The 23,529-nt window shown below is 47.0% G+C and overlaps 1 protein-coding gene across 5 annotated transcripts in view; it reads right to left on the minus strand.

The window, feature by feature from the left end:
* ddr1 (discoidin domain receptor tyrosine kinase 1) overlaps nt 1-22,601 on the minus strand; it is a 42,255-nt gene extending 19,654 nt beyond the window's left edge. For 3 of the 5 annotated variants that reach the window (XM_066687185.1, XM_066687186.1, XM_066687181.1), the window contains exon 1: nt 11,391-11,629. The gene's annotated coding sequence lies outside the window, so the exon portion shown is untranslated. Of the gene's footprint in view, nt 1-11,390; nt 11,630-22,149; nt 22,170-22,507 lie in introns of those variants that run through there. The other 2 variants (XM_066687182.1, XM_066687183.1) reach the window with 2 other exon arrangements.
* Nucleotides 22,602-23,529: the final 928 nt, after the last annotated feature.

A 23,529-nucleotide genomic window follows, 5' to 3' on the forward strand; every position in this document is an offset into this window, starting at 1 on the left:
TAGTATACTGTGACGGAATAAAGCTGTGGTCAGCGCCATTGGTTCAATTCCCATTTCAGCTGAATTCAGTCTGGTCAATGCCAATCAAATGTGTGCAACGCTGATATTTTTCAATCCCAAATTCAGCTGCAATTCCTGAATCCATAACAGATCCTGAATAGAACAATTCTCACGAAAATACACACACACAGTATCACAGATACGGAGACATACTACTACTAATTTTCTGCGTTTATATCCTGTTGGTCTCCTGTGGCAGAAACACATTGCAAATATACTCCCAGTTGCAAGCTGCAGGAAATGGATATTTGATTATGTGGATTGTGCTTTCCAGGAGTGGGATCAAATGACATCAGCTGCAGTGAAGACCACTGAAACTGGACGCGCAGCAGCAGAGAAGGTGTGTATTGATCGGGCGGTACTAATCAGGTTTTCAGGTTTTATTTACTGATCCCAATCCTTCCCCCAACTATTTCATTAATATACTAACTCTGACTATTGTTTTTCTCAAGCGTGGATCTCAACAGCAAACTAAAACTAAGTCTGAATCAGATCTCCTGATGTGAACAGCACTACACCTGGCTCCAGTATCTGTTCTTACTTCCATCTTTCTATATATATATATATATATATATATATAATATGTATGATTATTATTATGGCATGCAGGCCAGAGCCAAATGGGGAGCGGAGTGTGAGAGCACAAGAACGGGCCCAGAGGCAGCGGCTCAGCCCGGCAGAATACCTGACAGCCCGGTGTGATCATACTTCGGTGAAGAGGCCACAGACATGTCTGAGCAGCACAAGCCTGGGAACTGGGGGAGGCACTGAGGGGAAATGGAGATCTGATTTTTCACAGGACCCCCCCACGCTGTATCTCAACCGTCATAAATTCCATTACAGTGAGAGAGATAGAGGGTGGGGAGAGAGAGAGTGCTGAAGGGGATGGAAATGTATCTATATCGTTGCCAGAGAGATTAAAGCAGCTCAGAGCTAAAAGGAATCCAAAGAGATGTTAGAGATCAATGACTGCATACCTTCGAGTCCCTGTCTCTGACAAGAAGTGGGGTGAAACCTGTTACACTGCTATATTGAAACTGCCATCTGGAGCTATGTGTGTGGACTATAGGATAGGACCCAGACTGGAGCGGTGCTGTGTGGACTATAGGGCCCAGACTGGAGCAGCGCTGTGTGGACTATAGGACCCAGACTGGAGCAGCGCTGTGTGGACTATAGGATAAGGCCCAGACTGGAGCAGCGCTGTGTGGACTATAGGGCCCAGACTGGAGCAGCGCTGTGTGGACTATAGGGCCCAGACTGGAGCAGTGCTGTGTGGACTATAGGGCCCAGACTGGAGCAGCGCTGTGTGGACTATAGGATAGGGCCCAGACTGGAGCAGCGCTGTGTGGACTATAGGGCCCAGACTGGAGCAGCGCTGTGTGGACTATAGGATAGGGCCCAGCCTGGAGCAGTGCTGTGTGGACTATAGGATAGGGCCCAGACTGGAGCAGCGCTGTGTGGACTATAGGGCCCAGACTGGAGCTGCGCTGTGTGGACTATAGGGCCCAGACTGGAGCTGCGCTGTGTGGACTATAGGACCCAGACTGGACTGCAGGCCTCAGGCTGAAGCTTGAGTCTCTTTTAGCAGTTTAGGTGCTCAGGAGTCCCAGCGTCAGGCTTTCTACCTGAAACTGCCTTCAAAAAGATAACAAGGCTGGTGATGCATCTTTGCACGTCAAGAGGGCTAAAGCATTTAAAAAGCAAACAGAAAATAGGAACAGCAGGATTTCTCGGGGGGTTTGAGTTTATGAAGCATGTGAAAGTGCTTCTCGACATTATCCTCAGATGAAGGGTCTGCAGGGTCTCCCTCCTGTTAAACACCGTTATTAATGTTATTGTTATTAAGCCAGGCAGTCTGCAGGGGATATTAAACTGCAATCCAGCCCGAGACGTGGTGTACTGCAGCATACCTGTCAAAACACCCGCAGTGCCTTTCAACCCGAGTTCCCTGTCAGCCTCCCTGATCCCCCGAAAATGCCCCCGTTTATTAAAAGGCGTTTTACAGTTCGGCAGGAGGATGGCACGCCTCCCTAGGCCCCGCCCCCTGCAGCAGCTCCTTGGCCCCGCCCACTATGTATGAGGATCCTATTGGCCAGACCGCCATTCCCTCAGACAAACAGGTTAAGGCCAAATAAACTCCAAGACTCCAAACCACCGCTATAGTCCACCTACTTGTATTGGGGGTTGTTGTCGCATCGCCAGAAGCATTTTTCAGGGGAACATCTTCGTTTAGGGTTCGAAGGGGGGGTGTTTTGCTCTGTGGAATGCAGAGCTGGATTTGCGAAGCCAGCAAAACACACAAAAAAAACAACCCTATAAGAGTCTAGACCCCTGGGAGATGTTGTGTTAACTGGAACAGCAGACGCTTCAAATTCTAAAAACGTTCTCTCTCTCTCTCTCTCTGCACTATTTATTCTCCCCCCCGCACACACACATGCACAAAACCCTGAAACAACAACAATAACACGAAAACCATTCTGGTCAGAACTGTTTGTGCACGCTGCATTTACAATCCCTCAGTTTCGCAAAAAGCCATCTGAAGCGAAGACTCAGCCCAGTAATTAATACTTACTATACTCGTTAATCCTTTGAAGATTTCTTTAAATTACAGGGAGACATAAAGAGAAGGGAACTGGTTTTGATTCTAAAGAACGCCTTTCTTTGTTTCTCCGTGGAAGAATAAAACATTAAAAAAAATGTTTGTGCCGATTGAGAAGGCAGCCCCCCCAAACAATACCAGCCAATACGAGAGGCCTGAACTCTTGCAGAAGAGCCGTTAGTGTACAGGGAGGAAACGTGTTGTGCCAGGAGTGTGGGCTGGTCAACAACAGACACAAAACCACAGGCTGCTCCACGAAAAACAAAGATCTTTTTTTGTTTTGTTTTATTTCATTTTCTAAACACAATACACACAGATCACCCACAAGGAGGCTCTTGGAGATTACTTGCGAAAGGGGAATTTCAGGGTCTGGCAAACAGGCAGATTTGTCCCAGCTTTAATCTGCCAAATAAAGGCACAGCTGCAGCCTAAAAGTGTTCACATCCTCCATTGGGACAGAATTATCCAGTGATTGGTTTAGCGGAATAAAAAAACTAAAAGCACATAAGACACATACTGTTCATTAAATTACTTATTTACCAACGCTATATTTGTGCGAGTCTGCTGGACACAGATTCGGTGCAGAGAAGAATGTCATGACTCCAGCTGAGTGAACTGGACACACAATCCAGGCCAAACAAAGCGAAACACAGTGCTTATCTTCAGGGTCCGAGCGTCAGTGTCCTTGAAGCTTTTGTCAGCGAGATAGAAGCAATCTAGGCCCCGGCCAGCGTGTTTCAATTGAGACGCAGTGTTAACAAACCGCCAGCAGCCAACAAGGACACGATGGCAGCTGTGTGTGATAGTTGGAGGGGCGGTGTGAGCAGCGAAAGTAAAGAGCCGGACCTAGCAAACAAACCAATGCTGAGCTGAAATGCTCTGCAGACGTCAGCTAGACTGTGCATCCGTGATTCATAAAAACGACACGTAAAATGGGCTGATTAGCAATTTAAGTCATGCAAATGGGGGGGGGCTTTGCCACAATAGTGCGACCTCTATAATCACTCAGGTGTAAACTCAGGCTTTGGGAATTCCTCAGCAGTGTGTTAAGGCCCTAATTTGGTGCCTGAGAGAGTGATGTCAGAGAGGGCTACTTTAGTTCTACTGTCTATTTATATATTGACTTAATTTTACATAGGTGAGCACAATAGCTCCCCTTCATATTAGTTTCCAGCGCTGAGATTCACCGTCGTATCCTCCATGACTCACTCACAAATATTTGAGCCTCTCTCAGAGCCGCCCGCAGGGCTTCAGCGTGTGAATCCTGCAGGGTTTGGAAGCTGCAGAAAATGTGCTGGTTATTAATGTGCGATAGAGCACATCAATCACACGGGCAACAGAGAGAGAGAGAGGGCTGAGAGAGCTCCACGTCTCCCTGAGGAGCAGAGAGGGAGAGAGAGGAAGTGTGGGAGAGAAGGAGAGGATGTGAGGAAAAGAGGGATATAGGAGAGTGGAAGAGAAGGAGTGGAGAGAAAGAGGAAAAGGATAGAAGGAGTGAGAAAGAGAGAGGGAAATGAGAGTGAAGGAGAAAGGAAGAGAGTGAGGGGGAGGGGAGACTGAGATAGAGAGAGGGTGGGGTGTTATACCTGGCCAGTACTGTCCTTAATTACATCACTAATAGCAGTACTGGGGGGAGGGAGTCGGTCTGACAGACTAGCTGAGCTCAGCAGCGGAGACGCTGTGGGAAAACAAACCTCCCTGTAGGAACTTGCCAGAGCAACTGACAAGACAGCACTGTGCGCATCAGACATAATGACACCCATCACTAACCGCACGCTTAGCAGACACTTTCATCCACGGTGACCCACTGACAACCAAAACACTGTCGTATCCATTAAAACAATAATCACAATAATTACAACAGCGATGATGATAGTACTCTGTCATTAAGCCCTTTCCCAAAGTTATTCACTGGCAACACTAGTAAATTCATAAGAGATTATGACACAACCACCCCTCGAGACCACAGTCAATGACCGGATGAAAAAAGTCACTTGGCCGACACTTCAATCCAAAGTGATTTGCTGACAACTAAACAATACTGAATCCATCAGAAATGTGATTAATAACAATATAATGACAACAACAACATTGAGATTAACAGTGACTTTCAGTGAGTGTGTGTGTCGGGGGGCTATGCATCATCAGTTGCTGCACAGTCACTGGCATCAGGAGCTCTGTGTGACACCTCTCCTGCAGGACACAGTGTGTGTGTGGGGGGTGCAGTGACTCGCTCAGGGTGACACACAGTGAGTCAAGAGGGAAGGGGGTGAGCCAGGGCTGGACCGGACCCTGCCGGTGATCACATGACAGTATTCAATTAGGCTAACTAAGATAGCAGTGCCAGTGAAAACACTGCAGCACTGACAAGACTGACAGCCCAGCCCTGCTGTGGACTCATTGCAAAAAATATATATATCTATAAAAGATCTGTGGGAACACACCCTGTTTCCAGAGACAGGTAACACAGGGCAAATTCTCCTGACAGAATCCACAGTCACATAGCTTTAACTTTCCCACGTTTGTTTGTAGTTTGTCAAAGTAAAGAAAGAAAAAAAAATCTTGTACAGGAAAAACTGCTTATTATGGTCGAAGTGTCTAGGTTTCTAATAAACAGAAAAACTGCAAGAAACAAAACTAGAAATAGACAGAAACCCAAACATTTTGCGAGTCTTAAAACTGGGCACGTATGTATTCATTTTAATTGCAAATGTGTGGTTTCAGTAATAAAAAAATATAATTATTATTAAGTCAAAGTCTGGAAAACAAGCCTGGAGGCAGAGGGAAACCCATCCAACCACACTGCAATTAAAGCAAGCATCACGACAAATTTGTACGGCACAGATTTACGGCTCCTCACCACCGAATCCAACTTCACGCCAAAATGAGGCCTTTCTGGCACTTCCCCCCCCCACATCAACAGGATACTGCACACACCACTGAACACCATCACCGGGTCGCCTTAACATCTTGCTATGAAATTAAAAACCTGCACATATTCCACTGGCTGCTTCAACAGAAAATGTAAGTGTTTTAAGTCGGTTACTCCCCTAAAAAAAGGCGCATCCCTCAGAAGTGTGGGCCCTGTGTCTAAAAGACCAGTTGGACAAACAGGACGTTGTGCAGTGTATCTCCAGCAACTGCAATCAACAGGGACTACCAAACAGCTCTCTGCCATCTGTGGGATGTATTTTAACTATATAGTATATATGTACATAAGCCAATTTTGGTATAGAAAAAATAAACAGCTCCCACATCATATATTAAATCTATTTGTTCTGTATTGGTTGAGCGCTAGGTTTGACAACTGCTCAGCCAGGCAGGGCGCCCCCAGCGAGCAGCAGTGAGAGGATGACCTCACCAGCCCGGGAGAGGAGTCACAGGGGGACGCGGGGGTGAGGGGGGCTCACAGGGCCGCCCTGTCGAACTCAATCGGCATTCTCCTGCAGTCTAGACTGGGGGGAAATTGGTTTAGGCTGCAGATTAATCGCATTATAGCCCATAGCCCTACCCCTCTTGCGCTGCTTCTGGCTTCACTGCTGGGAGCCGAACGCACGCCTGAACTCTCAGTTCTAGTCGGCCAGGAGAGGGGTGGAGGTAGAGAGGTAGGCCGATTCTTCCCTGCTCCATCCGTTGAATACATTCCAGGGTGCTCTGTTATTTTATTTTGATTAAAAAATGCAACAGGTCTGCATATCTGCCTTGTAAATGTCAGGCAACAGAAAAGGATATTACTAATCATAGATATTACTGAACTCTAAGCATCGTGGGAGGCTTTCGGCATGTCGCTCAACTGGGAGATAGGTAAAGGATCGGAGTGGGAGGGCTTTTCGTTGAGGCCTGATACTCTAGTTTGATTAATCAGAATGGACTCTCTGTTTGGCTTCTCTCACATTAGTGGAAGAGAGCATTAACTCAAAACGCATTTGATTTCCTGTGCCACCAGAACACAGAGAGCTTGCAACAAATAGGATCTGTTATGTGTAATGCTAGGGTCTCCCCCAGTGGTGCTTGCGAAGTACAAACAGTTCAGGAATGCAACCATTTCACTGCAACAGATATTCAGGCGCACGTTTACTCAAATGAAGGTGGCAGCCTTCGAAATACGCAGCACCTGGATTTGGTTTGAGTAGACCGAGGTGGAGGGTGTGGGGTTTGCCTAAGTGGCTCGCAAGGTATGCAAGGTGCAAATGGGTGCCACCTGGAGAGATCCGCGCGCGTCTGAGCACCAACACTTGCCAAGCCGCCGAGGGGAGCACACCTGGGGTAACTGAAAACGATTATCTGCCAGAACGGAATAAAACCTCCAGAGACACACACACCCATGATTTAACGTGTAACAAGAAACAGCTGAGTCACGGACATTTTACTTTTTTGGGGGTTAAATTCTGAAGGCGAGCGAGACGGACAGGTTGAAGAGAGAGAGAGAGAGAGAGAGAGAGAGAGAGAGAGAGAGGGGAGGCAGGGAGGGGAGGGTGGTGCTTCTAGATTGAAATGTAACAAGATGGAAGCATACCACGTACATTTCTGCAGGTGCACGTGCAGGCCTTATCTTAGTTATTGATTGATTTCTTAGCAGATGCCCTTATCCAGGGCGTGTATCAGGAACACACATCATGGCTTTCCAAAGGCAGAAGAATTTGGTCACACAGCACGGCACATTTATGTTTATATATTCTTTTAAAGGTGCAGAAAGTGGATCCATTATCCTTCTACATATACTGCTCAAACAAATTTACATTGATTTCTGAACTTGGAGTGTTCCCTTAATTTTTTTGAGCAGTGTATAAACACATCCCCTGGAAGGAGTGTAAGAAGTTGTTCGAATTAAGTTTTATTCATTACTTTGCAACCACGTTCAACCTCAAAAATCACACTGCCGTTCGACAGAAAGCTGGAATGTATCAAGGTGCGACCGGGGACTGCCGGGCGTCCCAACCAGAATCTGGGGACGCTCCCTAACAATCGCTAAGAGAAGTCTCTCATTGACCTCCTTCCAGAGAGGGGTTTGTCTGTTTCGCTCTTCCTGTGTGAACGGCAGATGGATTAATCAGGCCATTGAGTTTTATGAGGTGTGTGTGTCTGAGTCGAATATCAAATGCACAAACACTGAAGAGCCGCACACAAGGGAGCACTGTCTCTGTGCTGCCGTCTTTGGCCAGTTCTTCCCTCATCTGTGCAGACAAGGCCTGCAATGTTTGTGGATTGCGGACGTTTCTACACGATGCCGTGAAGCCTGAAACTCGGCGAGACAATGGGAAGGCACAAAACTGAGGAACAATCGGCTGCCCACAAGTGTGATTCTTTAGGAAAGCCCTCCACCTTGAGAATGCACTGCGATTCTTGCGCTTGGGGGTTTCATTCTCACGGCCCCAGTCAAGTGCAAACAGCCATTTTACATTGTTGCAGATCCTGACAATGAATACAAAGAAGGAAAATATAAGCCTACACCTTTTTCATTCCCAAGCCAAACATTAAAATAGTAGCTTTATTATCAATACGTATTTTTGAACTTCATGTACTTTGTAATGTTATGAAAAATGTTTCTTGTGAAAACTAAGTCGCCCTGGGTAAGTGTGTCTGCTACGAAATCAATACTGCAATAATAATAAAACCAGGTGGCTTTGTGTATACAGTTTTGTAGCCGTTGCAGGAGTGTGGGCGCAGTAACACCGCAAAAAGCAAGTACACAAACAAAACATCAAAAAGAAGTCAAATGCAAAAACGCAACAACAAACCTGCCCTCAAAGAAAGAGCTGGAGGTGTATTCCAGCCCTGCCTGTTAGGAAGTGCTCTGACCTGAACCGCTGCTCCTTCTTTTCCAACCACAAAAGAAAGACAAAAAGAGACTTCCTCTGGGTTGAAATCTGAAGCATTTGAATATGCGCATGCCACGGGCTCTGTACAGAAGCCAATGCCAGGTGCAGGATCGGGTTTCAAGCTTGCTACCTGACTAGGTGAACAGGCACAGACAGACACAGGTAAAATACACAGTTGAACAGCCCTTGTTTTTCTCCCTCATCAATACAATTTTCAGCAGCAAAAACAGGTCCATTCTCTGCCCTGCAGTGGCAGCCAGACTATCTGCCCTGAAATACAGTGTGCTTTCGGTTAAAGCAAACACTGTCTCAGACTCCCTGGGAATGCTATACCTACAGTGAATTGTCTGATAACAGCAACGCAGCTACCCACATAACAGCAACAGTCACGGATCTGTGTAGACTAGAGTCAGTCCCTGCATATTGGCATTGGTGCCAGTACAGTCAATATTTGGGCAGTAACAACAGACAATGCCAAGATGTCTCTCCTCGCTCTAAGAACAATGCAGGACTGTAGACCTCATGCTAAGCTACAGAAGCCAATCAAAATCCAAGCTGCAGTCAAGCGAGGTCATCTGTAGGCCCAACCTGACTGTTCATCCATCTGAACACTGAAAATGAAACTCAGTCCCACAACATAAACTGAACACCCCAGGCAAACAATGCTTTGTAAAAATGCAGCACAGAGTGTGAAATGTAGTGTGATAATGTGACGACAATTGCAAAGATGCACTGCGCCGTGGGTCAGAGCACACATTACTCGGACAGCGGCAGCAACACAGGAACAAAACACCAACAAACAATGCGAGAAGCAGCTACAAACGAGCAGCTCCTTCAGCGACCTCCAACCCCTGGCCCAGTCTTGCTTAGTTTAACTGCCCACCTCCTGAACCACACGTTTCTAAAAGACTGCACACACACACACACACACACATTAGTCAATGATCAATGAAGCAAGACACTGGTACCACTTAAGGAATGACCTCCATTAAACCGTTCAGCTGTGGTCCTTGAGGGCCACAGGGTATTACAGGTGTCTGTTCCAAAAGGAATTCACAATAACGGCCTGGACGAAAAACACCTGCTCACAACGAAAGCTTCCAAGACTTCACAACATTTGCGATGGAAGGGGTGAAAGTAACGAGTGCAGATCTCCCGGCACCGGAGTCGAATAACAAAGAGGCGTCTCCTGATCCGCTCTCGTCTCCTCCTCACCTCACGTGGCCCCAGGGTGGCAGTGAGTCGGTGTGAGAGGGCACTGTGGCTTTGAGAGGGCATGCTCTGGGTCTCTGGGATTGGTTTAGTGTGTGTGGGGTTTTTTTGTTTGTTTTGGGCAAAAAGGAAAAACAAACAAAAGAAAGAAAGACATGAAAATGTGTGCTGTAATGTTATATAAAAGGTCCTGCAATAGCATTCAGATCCGTCTAGACCAGACTGTGCATCTGAAGACATATTTCTGGTGCCCTTCAAGCCTGCCAATTGTTTCTTACATGTCTAGTGTCTTCGCTGGTATTGTCTGTGTGTACAAACCAGCTTGGATTACTTTTCCTTCCACCTGACTGATCCCCACCACCCCCACTTCTTCCTTGAAGCCACACATTGAGATCCACTGACAAAACCAAGGCTGCGACACACATCTAGCCAAGGCAGACTACATGAACACTGGTTTTAATGGACAGAAATCCAAAAAACAGAAAAGAAAAGGGAAATTATCCAGTAAGGTTTCCATGGCACTATTCAGCCGAGTTGTGCAGGCCTCAGTTTACAATCATTGCACTGTAACAACCTACACTTCACAGATAGGCGCTTTTATTGCCCTTCCACACTGAAGTATACACAGACTAAGTAGGTCAGTATTGGTTTATCAGTCACCCACAGCACACATTTGCCAGGTTTTGAAAAGCAGCTTGTGAACAACAGTGGATTTGAAAGCGTGTATTGTTTCATTGGAAAACCCCACCTTTCGCTGGCCTCTTCGCACTAAGAAATGTAATATATGTGCTTTCAATAACACACTCCTAGACACACTTCACCCCACACCCGTGTCATTGTTATTACAGTCTTAAAGTTCAAATCGATATTTAACAAGCCGGGGCAAAGACTTCCATTTAACCCGAAGGGGCAGTACTTTGTTAACGCTAAGAAAGCAAGTGCTGGCAAGCTGCACCATCACATGAAAAGACTTTGCAAAGGAGCGAGAAAATATATACCTTTCTAGCTAGCATTGACAGCTGAATTCCCTGACCATTTGACCCAGTACAGCCAACACGGATCCAACAAGGCATTAAGCGTTCATTTGTGCGCCTGGATCGCTTCCCGTCCAAAGAAGGCTTTGCAAACACACTGGCGGATACAAAACCGCTACAGGTTTCGCAGTTTCTCCTGGTTATATAATAGCAAACTGAAGGCGCATTAACCACCTGATTTATAGCGGCGTCAAAAGCACATTGCGGTGGCTTAGGAAGAACATGCCTCCACTTCATTAAAAACACCCTGTCAATAGGCAGGAAAACAGTTCACCCCCCAGCACCCAACACACAGCACAACAAGCCATGAAAACTCCCTCCCTGCCTCTCAGCTGTCAACTTCAAGATTTGTCAAAGCGGGTTTCTGGGATAACCAACTGCAAAATCAAGTGCTTCATGCCAAAGAAAAGATGACATGCACATGCATATGGCCACAGAGGATGCGTTATCAAGCAGCAATCCTATTATTACACAATGCACGTTTGACAATGTTACAGATCCGAACAACTGCTACAGTAATAACCAATCTACTACCGCTGCAAAGTGCGGAGGAATGCGAGCCCCCAGCCCTGCGAAACGCTACACCGCGCTCGGCCGGGGCCGGGCGGGGAGGCTGGCCAGCACTTTCCCTTTTAAAGACAGACAAGCGGACGCCACACGGCTCACCTTACGGGACGGGCAGCCGGGACGGGCGGCGTCACACGGACCCGCTCCTGCTGGCCGTCTGAAAAGTTGCTCGTCGTCAAAAATAAAAAGGATTTAAAAATAAAGCCAGTTTTCTCTTGCCCCTCCTCAGTGCGGAAGCGCAGCAGATATCCCAAAGCGCTCGAGCAGCCCCGCACCGCACCGCACCGCACCGCACCCGGCTCGCGCAGAGACCCGCTCAGCAGCGCGCGCGAGTCCCGCTCTGCCCCGCGCCGCGCGAGGCAGCGCGCCACCAGGTGCTCATTTGCATATGGAACGGGGCCGCGGCCAATCAGGGCAGCGCGGGGCCGCCAGGGCCAGGTACTCATTTGCATATGTGCCCTGCGCCCACCAATCGGGCGCCTGCGGGCCCCCCAGTCAATAAAGCCGGGTTTGCAGGGCGCTTGGAGGTGGGACAGATTTAAAGAACACACCATGAACTAGAAAAACGGGATTCAGCAAGTGACTCATGTTTTCAACTAGAGACATTAATCTATTCTATTAGTCCCTGCCAAGACAAATGTATATATACAGAGAGAGAGACACACACACATATATGTATGCATGTATATACAGCCCTGGAAAAAAATAAGACACCACTTAACATTGATTTCTGAACTTGGAGTGGTCTCTTAATTTTTTTCCAGAGCTGTATATTTAATTACATGGACTTCTAATGACTTCTAATGAGTACATTATGTATAGCCCCCCACAACTTGACATGATTGATAACTGAGTAACAAAAATAAACTTGTGGGGTTAGCAAAAATGAAACTCATGACACCCACTAGAAATGGTGCTGTTCTATTGTGTAAGTATCTATATGCAATACTACATGTTTTTTGTTGTTTTAGCTGTTTAACCCTCGTATTATATTTTGGGTCTCTTGGACACCACATGGAAGACCACTACAATGACTTGTGCATTCCTGAGGTCCAAAACTTCATGAACAGATTGTTTTGTCCCAAACTTCATGAACAGATTATTTTCGAACACCACCTCCTCCCTGCAGTGAAGGTTTGGAAATAAGTTTCCAAATACTGACGGTTACCCTGCACCATTATTATTATTATTATTATTATTATTATTATTATTATTATTATGACTATTATTATTTATTTAGGGCGACTTACAAAATATAAGACCCATGAAACCTGACCTACAAGAGTGAGACTGCATTTCTGTTTCAGGGCATCGTTTTTGGTGATGGTGATGTCTTCTTGTATTCATAAAGGAGGCAACTGAAGGAGTGAGGGAGACACAGATCAAAGGGATGTTCTAATCCGGCTGCGATAGCCTCTTCGGCAGCGAACAGTGTGGAAGAGCACAAACCTACTTCAGTGAAGATTCACCTTAGTGCCCCCTAGAGTGGGTTGTCACACAACGAACACAGTCAATACTGTACAGTAGTGCACAAATGTACAATTGTTCAAGGCTTAATTTAAGGTATTTTCATGTACCGAGAACCTGACAGCACTCTCAGTGTGTGTGTGTGTGTGCGTGTCAACTCTGTGCAAGTGTGTGTGTGTGTGTGTACAGTTGTCATCAAGAATTCAGTGCATTACGAAGCCCTGATCCCTGGCAAATTGCTGAGGAGGCTGGATTCAGGGCATGTCTTAAAGCGGCCAGACAGCTCAGACCAGAGAGCACGGTGTCTTATGCTTTATTGTTTTTCTCATTCCAACTAAGCTCATAATTGATTAAACTAAGACTTTCATACAACTATTCTCTTAATTAGCTCTTATGGTCTGGCCTTTTCAAGAATCCCCTTCCTCTCGCTTCAGAGCCCTGAGGACTAAACGGGTACTCCCTTAAACCGGTCTAAATTACTTTTACCCATTCAAAGGCGGCCAATGAACGATGCACAGACACGGGTGGCGATTATACACGCATGTAACCATCATGGGCACAGAGCTCTACAGAGATAGGTGAAGTAGCCTACAGACGTGTGTTAAAACCACTGACTACAACTGCAGAGCTGTGCAAACACACACACACACTCTCTCTCTCTCTCTCACACACACACACACACACACACACACACACACACACTCCCTCTCTCTCACACACACACACACACACTCCCTCTCTCTCTCACACACACACACACACACACACACACTCCCTCTCTCTCACACACACACACACACACTCCCTCTCTCTCACACACACTCCCTCTCTCTCTCACACACACACACACACACACACACTCCCTCTCTCTCACACACACTCCCTCTCTCTCTCTCTCTCACACACACACACACACACACACACACTCCCTCTCTCTCACACACACTCCCTCTCTCACACACACACACTCCCTCTCTCTCACACACACTCCCTCTCTCACACACACACACTCCCTCTCTCTCACACACACACACACACACACACACACACTCCCTCTCTCTCACACACACACACACACACTCCCTCTCTCTCTCTCACACACACACTCCCTCTCTCTCTCACACACACACACATTCTCACAGACACACACAAAAGGACCCAGATGCACTTATCCTAGCAGACTCTGAAAGTGCTGAAAGTTTAGCTGCTGCAGTAAGAACAGATTATCCTCAATTTCACCTGCGCTCCCTGACTCTGACACCATTATGCACCATGTGATTCCTGTAAGCAGGCCCAAACTCCCCAGGCCGGCCACTCCTCCCCGGCATCTTGACTGGGACTGTGCAACTTTGTGTTTCTCCCCCTCTATTATCCCCCTTAATCCAGGAGAGATCTCTGCATCATTTCATTATGGCGAGGAAATTATAGCTGGAGCCGTGAAATGACTGTAATTCAAAAGCTTCCATTTCTGCGTTTTCTTTTTTAACAGTCGGGTGAGCTGGCACTAATGGGCAGGTGAGAGCCCAAAATAAGGAAACGTGTTAATGCTTGCCTGATGCGAACCGAGAAACACCAACCCGGGCACCGCAGTGAACACAATCCAAATGGTGGGAGGTACAAAGCTAAAGTGTGTGCGTTTGTGTGGTGTTGTAGAGACACTGAACTCAACTGCTGGCTGACAATGTTGTGTCGGTGGGTGTGTCATCATGCTATGTTGGCATCCTCTTCTGACAGTAGAAAGTCACTGCAGAGGGCCCAAGCCCGGTCTTTGTTGTCGTCATCACGAGTAAGGCGCCGTGTTTTATCTGACTTGGCTTTTTAAACTACTTCAGTCATGCAGAATGTAAGGCGTTCGCCACAAGGCACTGGCAGATTCGCTCTCTACCATCCATAAAAACATGATCAGAAATGTTTTGGTTATACAGGAGGCACACAAAGAAACTGTTTTAAACAGTTTAAGTGGTTTAAGGAAAAGGATCAGCCAAAAACCCTTCCCTGGTTTAAAAAAACACACCAAATACACTGCCAGCACACGCTTCTTTCTTATCAGCATACCTGTAAACTGTTTAAACCTCCCACACCATATGAATAACAAACTTATATGGCACTTTGCCAAATTTCCAAATAGACCTCCCTTTAAAGGTCCCGAGCAGTGCTTAAAAAACAAACAAAAAATGTTCAAACAAACAAAACAATATTGTCACTTACTGCTCTACTGCCTTATCTCTATCAAGATCATATGCAGGTTGTTTGCTATATAGCGCCCTGGAGCCCAACACTTGAAAATGCCAGGTTTATTGTGCAGTTCCTTCTGTGGGTCTCCGCCCCTTTAACTGCACTGTGAACGGTCCGATGTCACTCAGCACCTGCGACAGACAGGCCTCAGTCCAGGAACCCCGGCCGCTGGACTGCGAATCCTCGCCCCCTCTCAGCCCTGCACAGGAAGAAGACAGAAGCTCTGTCCGCCTTTTATTCGGCTGAATAAAAGACACGGCCGGCCGTTACAGGAATTCAGGCCACAGAGCAGTCAGTCATGGTGTCCTTTTTTTCCCCCGATGTTTTCTCTTCTTATCTGCGGTCCCAGACGCCTGTTAGGGAAGAGTTCAGTCACAGCTCTCCCAGACTGACTGGTTGGAATCGCCAGTTATTCAATTCCACACAAATGTGGTCCTTTTCTTGTCTTTTCTTCTTTTTGTCTGCTTCTCTCCTTTCTCCCCCCCTCTCCCTCTCTCTCTCTGGGATTGTCATGGCAACCCCATTGCTCACTCTCTCTTGTCTGAACTCACTCTCTCCAGGGCAGCCATGTCCCTCTTCAAGCGCGGGGACCAGAACGGCACCATTATATATCCATTAGAGACCAGGGCATCGAATCATTTTAACTTTATTAAAAAGTTGCCGAATCACAAACAACAGGACTTTCGTTTAAAATCCCCACAACCACAACAGAACCAGACCTTTGCTTACTTACTTGAGTACTGTTGCCTAATGGCCCCACACAGCATTAATATCTCAATAATAGGCTTCTAATTGTATTCTGGAGTTTTCAATTAGTGTATCTTACTTTCCCTTTCGCGATGTTTGGCATTATTTCTGCACTGAAGTCTTGTTGTAATGAATAGTAAATGGATTACGCGCACAAGCACTAACACGACCGATCTAATCTGTGACATTCATCGTTTGCCAGATCTTATTGGTGGCGGGGTTAGAACAGCGACTGGGGATATTGGTGGTGTGATAGTGAGCTGCTTTCTGATGATAGATGACAGAGGGGGGGGGTGATCCAGCTACAGAAGATGGAGTCAGTCAGTGTCAGAGTGACTTTAAACTCGCCTCCTGTCTCAACGCGTCCCAGTGACTATCCAACTATATGTGACTTCTGCTACTTCAGTCCAACTCCAATGTGTTTACAGCTCCTCTGCTCTCTATCAACAGGAATGCTGTCTGAATGGCTATTGATCGAGGGAGGGAGAGGGGGTTGGGTGGTCAGGGATCAGCTGTGAGTTTGTTCAATCAACACCTCCTGAATTATTGATAGATTAGGAGGGGGGAGGGAGAAAAAGCAAGAGAGAGAACGGAGAGAACAGAGAAAGGAAGGAGGAAGTCAAACGGCTGGCAAGACAGCCACTCAGGGGAAGGAATATAAAGCTATGATGGTTCACTGTATCTGGGCACAAACTCTAGCTTTCTATTGAGGGTCGGCTAATTTTAGTGTCACAGTTTCTAAAGCTGTGATCAAGTCAAATTCCAAACAGGTGGCCAAGAGTTGAGATCATAAATCTGTGACTCAGATGGCATTTACGGTAAAATTAAAACAAAAATGCAACGATTGACTGGCTGGAGTTTAAACTGCTGATTTTCTGCGGTATACAAAAATGTGGAGAAGAGTGTTTTTATTTAAAGTCTAGGATGGTTCAATGGACAAACAAAAGCCTCACACAACAAAGCCTCACAGAAAACTTGTATTCTTTCCTCTCTCTCTCTTGCCAGGTTTTTTTTTTTTTTTTGGCGCCTGGTCGATCAATACAAACCCTTTTTTCCTTCAGTTGTAAGTGTTAATGACCTCAAACGGGGTCACGCCAAGCCCCTTCCAAGGAACACAATGCACATAATCAAATATCTATTTCCTACGGCTTGAACTGGAGGAACAGCTTACAGTTCTTGCCCAAAAGTGTTCAAACCCTTTACTGGAAACAATTACTCCTCTGGTTTCAACCTGACTTATTAAATAAACACATCTTCTCAGGGTTTATTGCCCGCTGAGAAAACCATCCCGACATTCCCACTGACTAAACCGAGGAGGTGTGAAAAGGGCATTGAATTGCGTCGAAACTCAAAACCTCGGAGGAGACGCAGAGAGAGGGGTCTGTCTGTGGTTGAGTAAAGCAACAGCAGGTTCACAGAGATCTAAGAAATATATCTCACCGACAACAGTCGTTCTGTCCCCCTTTTGCCCCCACTGTATTCTCCAAACCCCTCTTGGACCCGTAGGTGTCATCCTCCTGAATATGAATACAGCGCCATCACAACACTCCACGTCTCTGGGTTTGAGTATTCGTTCATGAATATTAGTCTCTTCTCATGATCTAGTTTGTAACTGTTTGTTCCCTTGTTTCAGTTGTAAGTAACGCAAAATCCAACCACCTCAAATGGACACATAAGAGATGGTGATATTTGCCTGCCGTGTCAGTGCAGCGCTCCAGTACAGCGGGGGTTAAGTCCGCCCGTCCCATGTCTTTGAGGAGCAGTGAGGCGCGAGGCATGTGGCTGGGTTGGCAGGTTTGATCCTGTCAGGAATTCTCCACAGGGGGAGCCCGGGGAAGCTGGCTGCCGTCCACAGACTGGGCTCCCTCCCTCAGCACGGCCGCACCACCGAGAGACGCTCATTTTCCACAGACCCCAGTGTGGGCGATCCGTGGACCCCCAGTAGCCGGAGGAGGAGGAGGGTCCACAGGCTACCCGTGCTCCAGTCACACAAAGACAGCAGCTCTGTGCCTGGGGATTTGGGCGCGGCTGCAAAGCAGTGTGGATTCCCTCGGTAGCTGCTTTGGCTCTTCTGTAACATGCAGTTTAGGGCGAATGCAACAATGAGGTCCAGCAGGGCAGAGATACCAGCAGGGCAGAGATATGGACTGAAGAGGCGTGGCGTGTTTTGGAATGAAAAGTGAAAAAAGGAAATGTATCTAATGTCCCTCAAGAACAGAGGTTCTCAACCCTGGTCCTGGGGACCCCCTACCCTGCTGGTTTTTATTCCAACTGAGCTCTCAATTACTTAATTGAACCATTAATTGAACTAGTAATTCCCTAAATCAGAGCCTTTGAACTGTTTTTAATAGTAGGGGGTTTAAGTTTAAGTATAGATTTGTATAAAGAACTTATTAAAGAACCAATTATTGTATTACACAATTCAAATCAAATCTAAGCAGATTGTTACTTCAGTTAAGGTTCAATTAAGTAATTGACAGCACAGTTGGAACACAAACCAGAAGGGTAGGGGCTCCTCCAGGACCAGGATGGGGAACTTCTGTTCAAGAATATAAATAATAAAAACATAGGCGTCTCTCGTACGATTTGCGGTGTCATCTACAGACAGGCCCTGGGGAGACTGTGATGATATGCACAGCAGTGACCTTTACTGGAGATCACAATCAGTTGTATTTGAGATACAACAGATCTATTTAAGTTTAATTCAATTGATTGATCGGTTATAGCCAGATTTAATTCAGGGAAGCATCCATCTGTGTGAACTACATGCGTATCTCCCAGGTCACACAACCCGCCATCCCCAATGTCAACTCGATCGAAGGGCAGCGTCTGCCATCAGGGACCAAGCATTTGAAAAGACAATCCCATCTCTGTTCATGGTGGTCTGCAACATCTCCAACACTTGTGAGAGTCCAGTTGCCTTAACTGGTGATCACATGTCCGAGTGTTTCCATTAGAAGGTGCCACACTGGGGGGATGAGAAGGTTAGCACACACAATGGCCACCTCTGGTAACATCTGTATGCAGATGTGCTGTATTTATATACAGATGGGAGCTGTTAAATTAGATTATCTCTGGGGTCTCGCTGCCTTTGAGATCGAAAGGGTTTACCAATAAAGACCAAAGGAATTATTATACAATTATACAGGCTTGTGTTAAGTTAATTGCGGGGGGGGGGGGGGGGGAAAGGAGTGGCCGGTTAACCACAGTGCACCAGATGTGGATGTGTTGCAGCGAGTGATTTATACCGATGTTTACAGATCTTGGATAAATAAATACGTCATTGTGTGCAAAGGCACAAACCCTCACCATCGCCCCTCAGGGCTGCTAGCGAGGACTGGACTGGCGCTTCCGCAGGCCTGTCTCACAAGCATGCGCTGCCGGAGAATATCCCTGCCCTACTGGTGTGAGAGGAGAGCAGGGGAGCCGCATAGAGGAACAGTGAGGGCTCTGGACGTGGAACGAGGGTATCATAGTTCACATTCGGCCTGACGAGCTGCTGCCAAGCCCTTGAGCAAGATACTTTACCCAGAGTGCCTCAGTAAAAACAGATTTAGGACTACAGGATAGGGCCCAGACTGGAGCCTCACACATTGCAGTCTGACACTCCCGGCCCATAGCATGCACGGCACTGGTGTGTTGTACTGCGGTACAATGTGTCTGAGGAATGTCTTAGTGTGTCTCCCTCTCTCTTTCCCTCTTTGTCTGCAGGACCAGCCCTCTCCCCAACAGCTGTCCGAGAGAGACAGCTGACCACACTGCGACTGGCCACTGGGGAGACACTGGGGAGAGAGAGACAGACGGGCAACACAGGCTCTCACGGACACACACACTGCCCAGACGCCCTGCAACCAGAGACCGAGAGCAGAGAATCCACGCTGAAAAACATGAGACACTTGGCGTAAACTGCTACACACACACAATTTGTTCAATCCCTCAAAATCTGAAATATTGTTTCAAATTAAGGGTATGATTTTTTCTTTTATTACAACTGTATATAGTACACACTCTCTCAACTTTGCTTTTACCCTAACACAAGGGTGGCGGAGATCGCTTTGTGAAGATGAATATGGGTCGTTGAGGTATGAGGGCACTTGTGTATGTGTATGTGAGTGTGAGTGTGTGTGTTTATAGTGAGGAGCCTGGCAAGATAAGCAAATAAATCGCACCCTGAGAAAGCTGGCCCCGGGACACCAGTGCTGAAGGGCCACGGGTCTGTGCCCTGACTGGATCCAAGCAGACAGCTGTGTTCTGTGCCTGGGAGTGGGAAAAGCACACTGACAGCGTGGATCCCACGAGGAATGCCCGGCCTGCGGAATGCCCGGAACGTCGGAATAGCATTCCGGGCATTCTGCCCCTCTCTCGCTCACTCAGTCCCCCTCCCTCTCTCTCTCTCGATTGCAACAGGGATCATCTGATTTACCCGTATCACTACAGCCTGTGTGTGTGTGTGTGTGTGTGTGTGTGTGTGTGTTTGTGCGTGTCCTGGTTTTCCATGACAGACCCAGACACAGGGATCTGGGTTGGAGTCGGAGGGCCGCGTGAGGCAGGAGGGAACGGGCAAAGCTTGAGGAGGTTTGGCCAGCGTTCGCCAGTCAAGTGTCATTGCGATGCGATGACTGTCCCTGTTATTAATAGGCTCCCAACACGCCAGCACAGTCACACACACACAGTCACATGCATAAAGTACACACGCGAACCCAGCTCATAGACCCACACCAACACCAGTCGCCTGTCACAGAGCCGACAGGCCCATGCTCACGTAACCAACAGAGCTGCCAGCCGGGTTCCTTACTAAATAAACATGGCACAGCCCCCCTACGTGATCAGCTCTAAGCAGTCACTTGCTCTGCTTAATATCTTACAACTGATTTGAAAATATTACTGCTACATAAACAGATCTTGGTTTGGCACCAAGAGCCTGGCTGAGGTTTGTCTGTTCGTACAGTGTTCAGGAGACACCGGGCTAATTCCTGAAACCCAGACAACGTCAAGCGGGAGATAGAGCCTCGAGACCCCAGAGCGTCTGCTGGAATCTGCTTCCACCCAACCCAGTTCTCCGCTCCTTCACTGGTCTAATTACATGATCAACTGGGTGAATATTTAACATTTCTCTCCAGAGCTCCACAGTGTTCTGTGGTATTGTGTCTTGAGTTCAGCAACGTATCCAAGTATGAAAACAAGTATTTACAATCTTTACATGAATTTCAACATGACGTTTATATCGATGGCACTAAGTGCTGAGAACCAGGACTGTGCATCATAGGTACAACAGAATCTAGTGCACCAGGCTGACTCTATGGGCGCTGTACCTCTGTGTGTCTGCCCAAGTAGCTGTTGGTGGAGGAGGAGGAGAAGGAGAAGTGGTGAAGCACTACAGACATCACAATCCATCATGTTGGGGCTGGGGAGGGTTTGTGTACATACAGTATTAGATAACAGTCCCCAGAATACATCTGACAGCACAGGAGGAAACAGAGAAACATAATCCCCGCTGGACACTCCAGTTACTAAATTAACTCTTTTAGAATAGGTCAACGTGATCTGTTGTAGGGTAGAGTCTAAATATCATTTGAAGCAACTGCCTTCGGTGACTTGTTTAGTTGAATGAATACTACTCATAGACAGCGCTTATTGATCACTGGAACACTGACTGAGCCCTAGAGAGAACTGTGAAGATCTCAGCTCAGCGTCTACTTTGGACTGACATAGAAACCAATGGAGTTGCAGTCAAGGCTGTCCACACACCCTTTACAAAAAAACCTGAACATATACATATGACAGCTATAAACAAAAAAACGTGTATTTTGAAAATAAAGGAAAACAAGGCAATTTGGAAGACTTAGCACAAAGATCTGGATTTAATTATTGCCGGGTAATTTATGAACGCCGTTAAAGAGCATATTTCTGGCATCCTGTTTAAACAGATCCGTCTCCAGCTCTACTACTGACTGCGTGCTTATGGCGAGGAGGAAAGCGCTCATCTGTATTCTGCGCCACGCTGCAGGCGAGTGTAATAGGAAATCAATAGGCTGCGTCCCAGTGCACTATGCCATGTTATACCGATCTGATAGGAGACTTGAATGCAATGCCTGTTAAATGCAAATGACAATCGTGTTTGGATTGAAAGCAGCCTCTATACATCTGATCTGGAAAGCCATACAATTTAATGAGGATGTGAGCTTCTCTTTCTGTTGTTTTTGCAGCAGCACTGTGCGCAATGTGTACACCACACCGAGCCCAGTCAATCAGTATGAATCAGTGTGTGTATGCATCTAGCCACACATCTCTGGAACTGTGTTTTTTCTGCAGCTCTGTGGTAGCCTCAGACTAACCCGGTATACAAAATCATGAAATATGATGGATGGATGTCTTACAAATCAATCAAATGTAATATCTATCTACCTACCTTTCCAACCAATCAGTCTATGTCTATGGAGTGTAAACGGTTGCACGTATATCTATAGGCTATACCCATGCATCCTAGCATAGTCCTCGGTGTCCTCGGTGTATGCAAAGTCTGTCGAAAGCACAGCAGGACATTTCTGCTCAGGCACAGAGGTATTATTCAGCGCTGGCCGTTAGCATTCCCACGCGTGATTTGCATAGCAATTAGCAAGCCTCTACACGCCAACGAGAGGGCAGCGCACCCACTCGCATCCACCGCTTTCACACACAAGCAGACTTTCACCGGAGGCATGTGAGGAAATCGACACTCCCCCCTGCCCCCGTCCACACAGCCACGGCAGGGCTCGGGCCACACTCACCTGTCCACACTGCGCACGCGTGATGGCGGGGCGCTCTGGCGCTATATTAATTGCTCTCAGTGCACTCGTGTCTTCGGGCACCTGCACTGGTGTCCTTGTGTGTTAAACTCCCTCTTTCTCCGCGCTTTCTCTTCTGCTTAGTCCTCCACCCCTCCTTCTATGACTACTTCGCCCCCCACCCTCTCCCCCTCTCTCTTTTGTTCACTCTCTCCCCGACAGAGGCAGCAGCTGTCCGGGCTGGATGGATGGATGGATGGAGCAAGTTTCGGGCATTGTTTGTCGCCAAGGCAACCGTGGAGATTTCTCGGGGGGGGGGGGGCAGGATTGGCCTATTAACACTATGCTGGTGAAAGAAGGGGGAACATAAATCCCACCTCGTTGACTGAATTATCCCCCACAGCACTGGAGCTCCACACGGATCGCAGATCTTTCTGCTGGATTACACGCACATGCTCGTTAGGAAACCCACGCTTGTCACGCATAATCCATTCGTCCCTCTGAAACACAGCGGATGCGTCGCAGCGGGGCTCGCACTAATGCCCTGAGCTCATGAGAAAGCATGGCCTGTGTTGGTCACAGCTCCTCGCACTGTTACATACGTGTTATGAACTATACAAGATGCATGATGTCACATTCCGAACATATTACCGCTTTCACTTTCATGAAGGTCAACTAATTGCCAATTTGCAGTCAATAGGAGGGTTGTCGTTTGAAGTATGGCCATTTGAATTGGTAATACAAAATAAAAACTGGCAGTCTTGTTTTACGTGTATTTTATTGTATGCCCAAGGTGCAGATTAGCATGACGTATACTTATTGGCTCAGATTTGTATTAGAAGGTCCAAATTACTCATAGTAACAAAAGCCGGGGAATGAAATCGGACTCTGGATATTTTCTCTCTCTCTCTCTCACAGACACTTTGATGACAGGTCGGAAACGCGCTAGTGTGCACTGGCCGCTCAGTTGCGTGTGAAGGACGCAGCCCAGTGAGTAATGAAACAGTAATTCTAAATATTATTTT

The sequence above is a fragment of the Amia ocellicauda genome, chromosome 15 (genome assembly GCF_036373705.1).
Source record: "Amia ocellicauda isolate fAmiCal2 chromosome 15, fAmiCal2.hap1, whole genome shotgun sequence".
In the NCBI taxonomy this organism is placed as follows: Eukaryota; Metazoa; Chordata; class Actinopteri; order Amiiformes; family Amiidae; genus Amia; species Amia ocellicauda.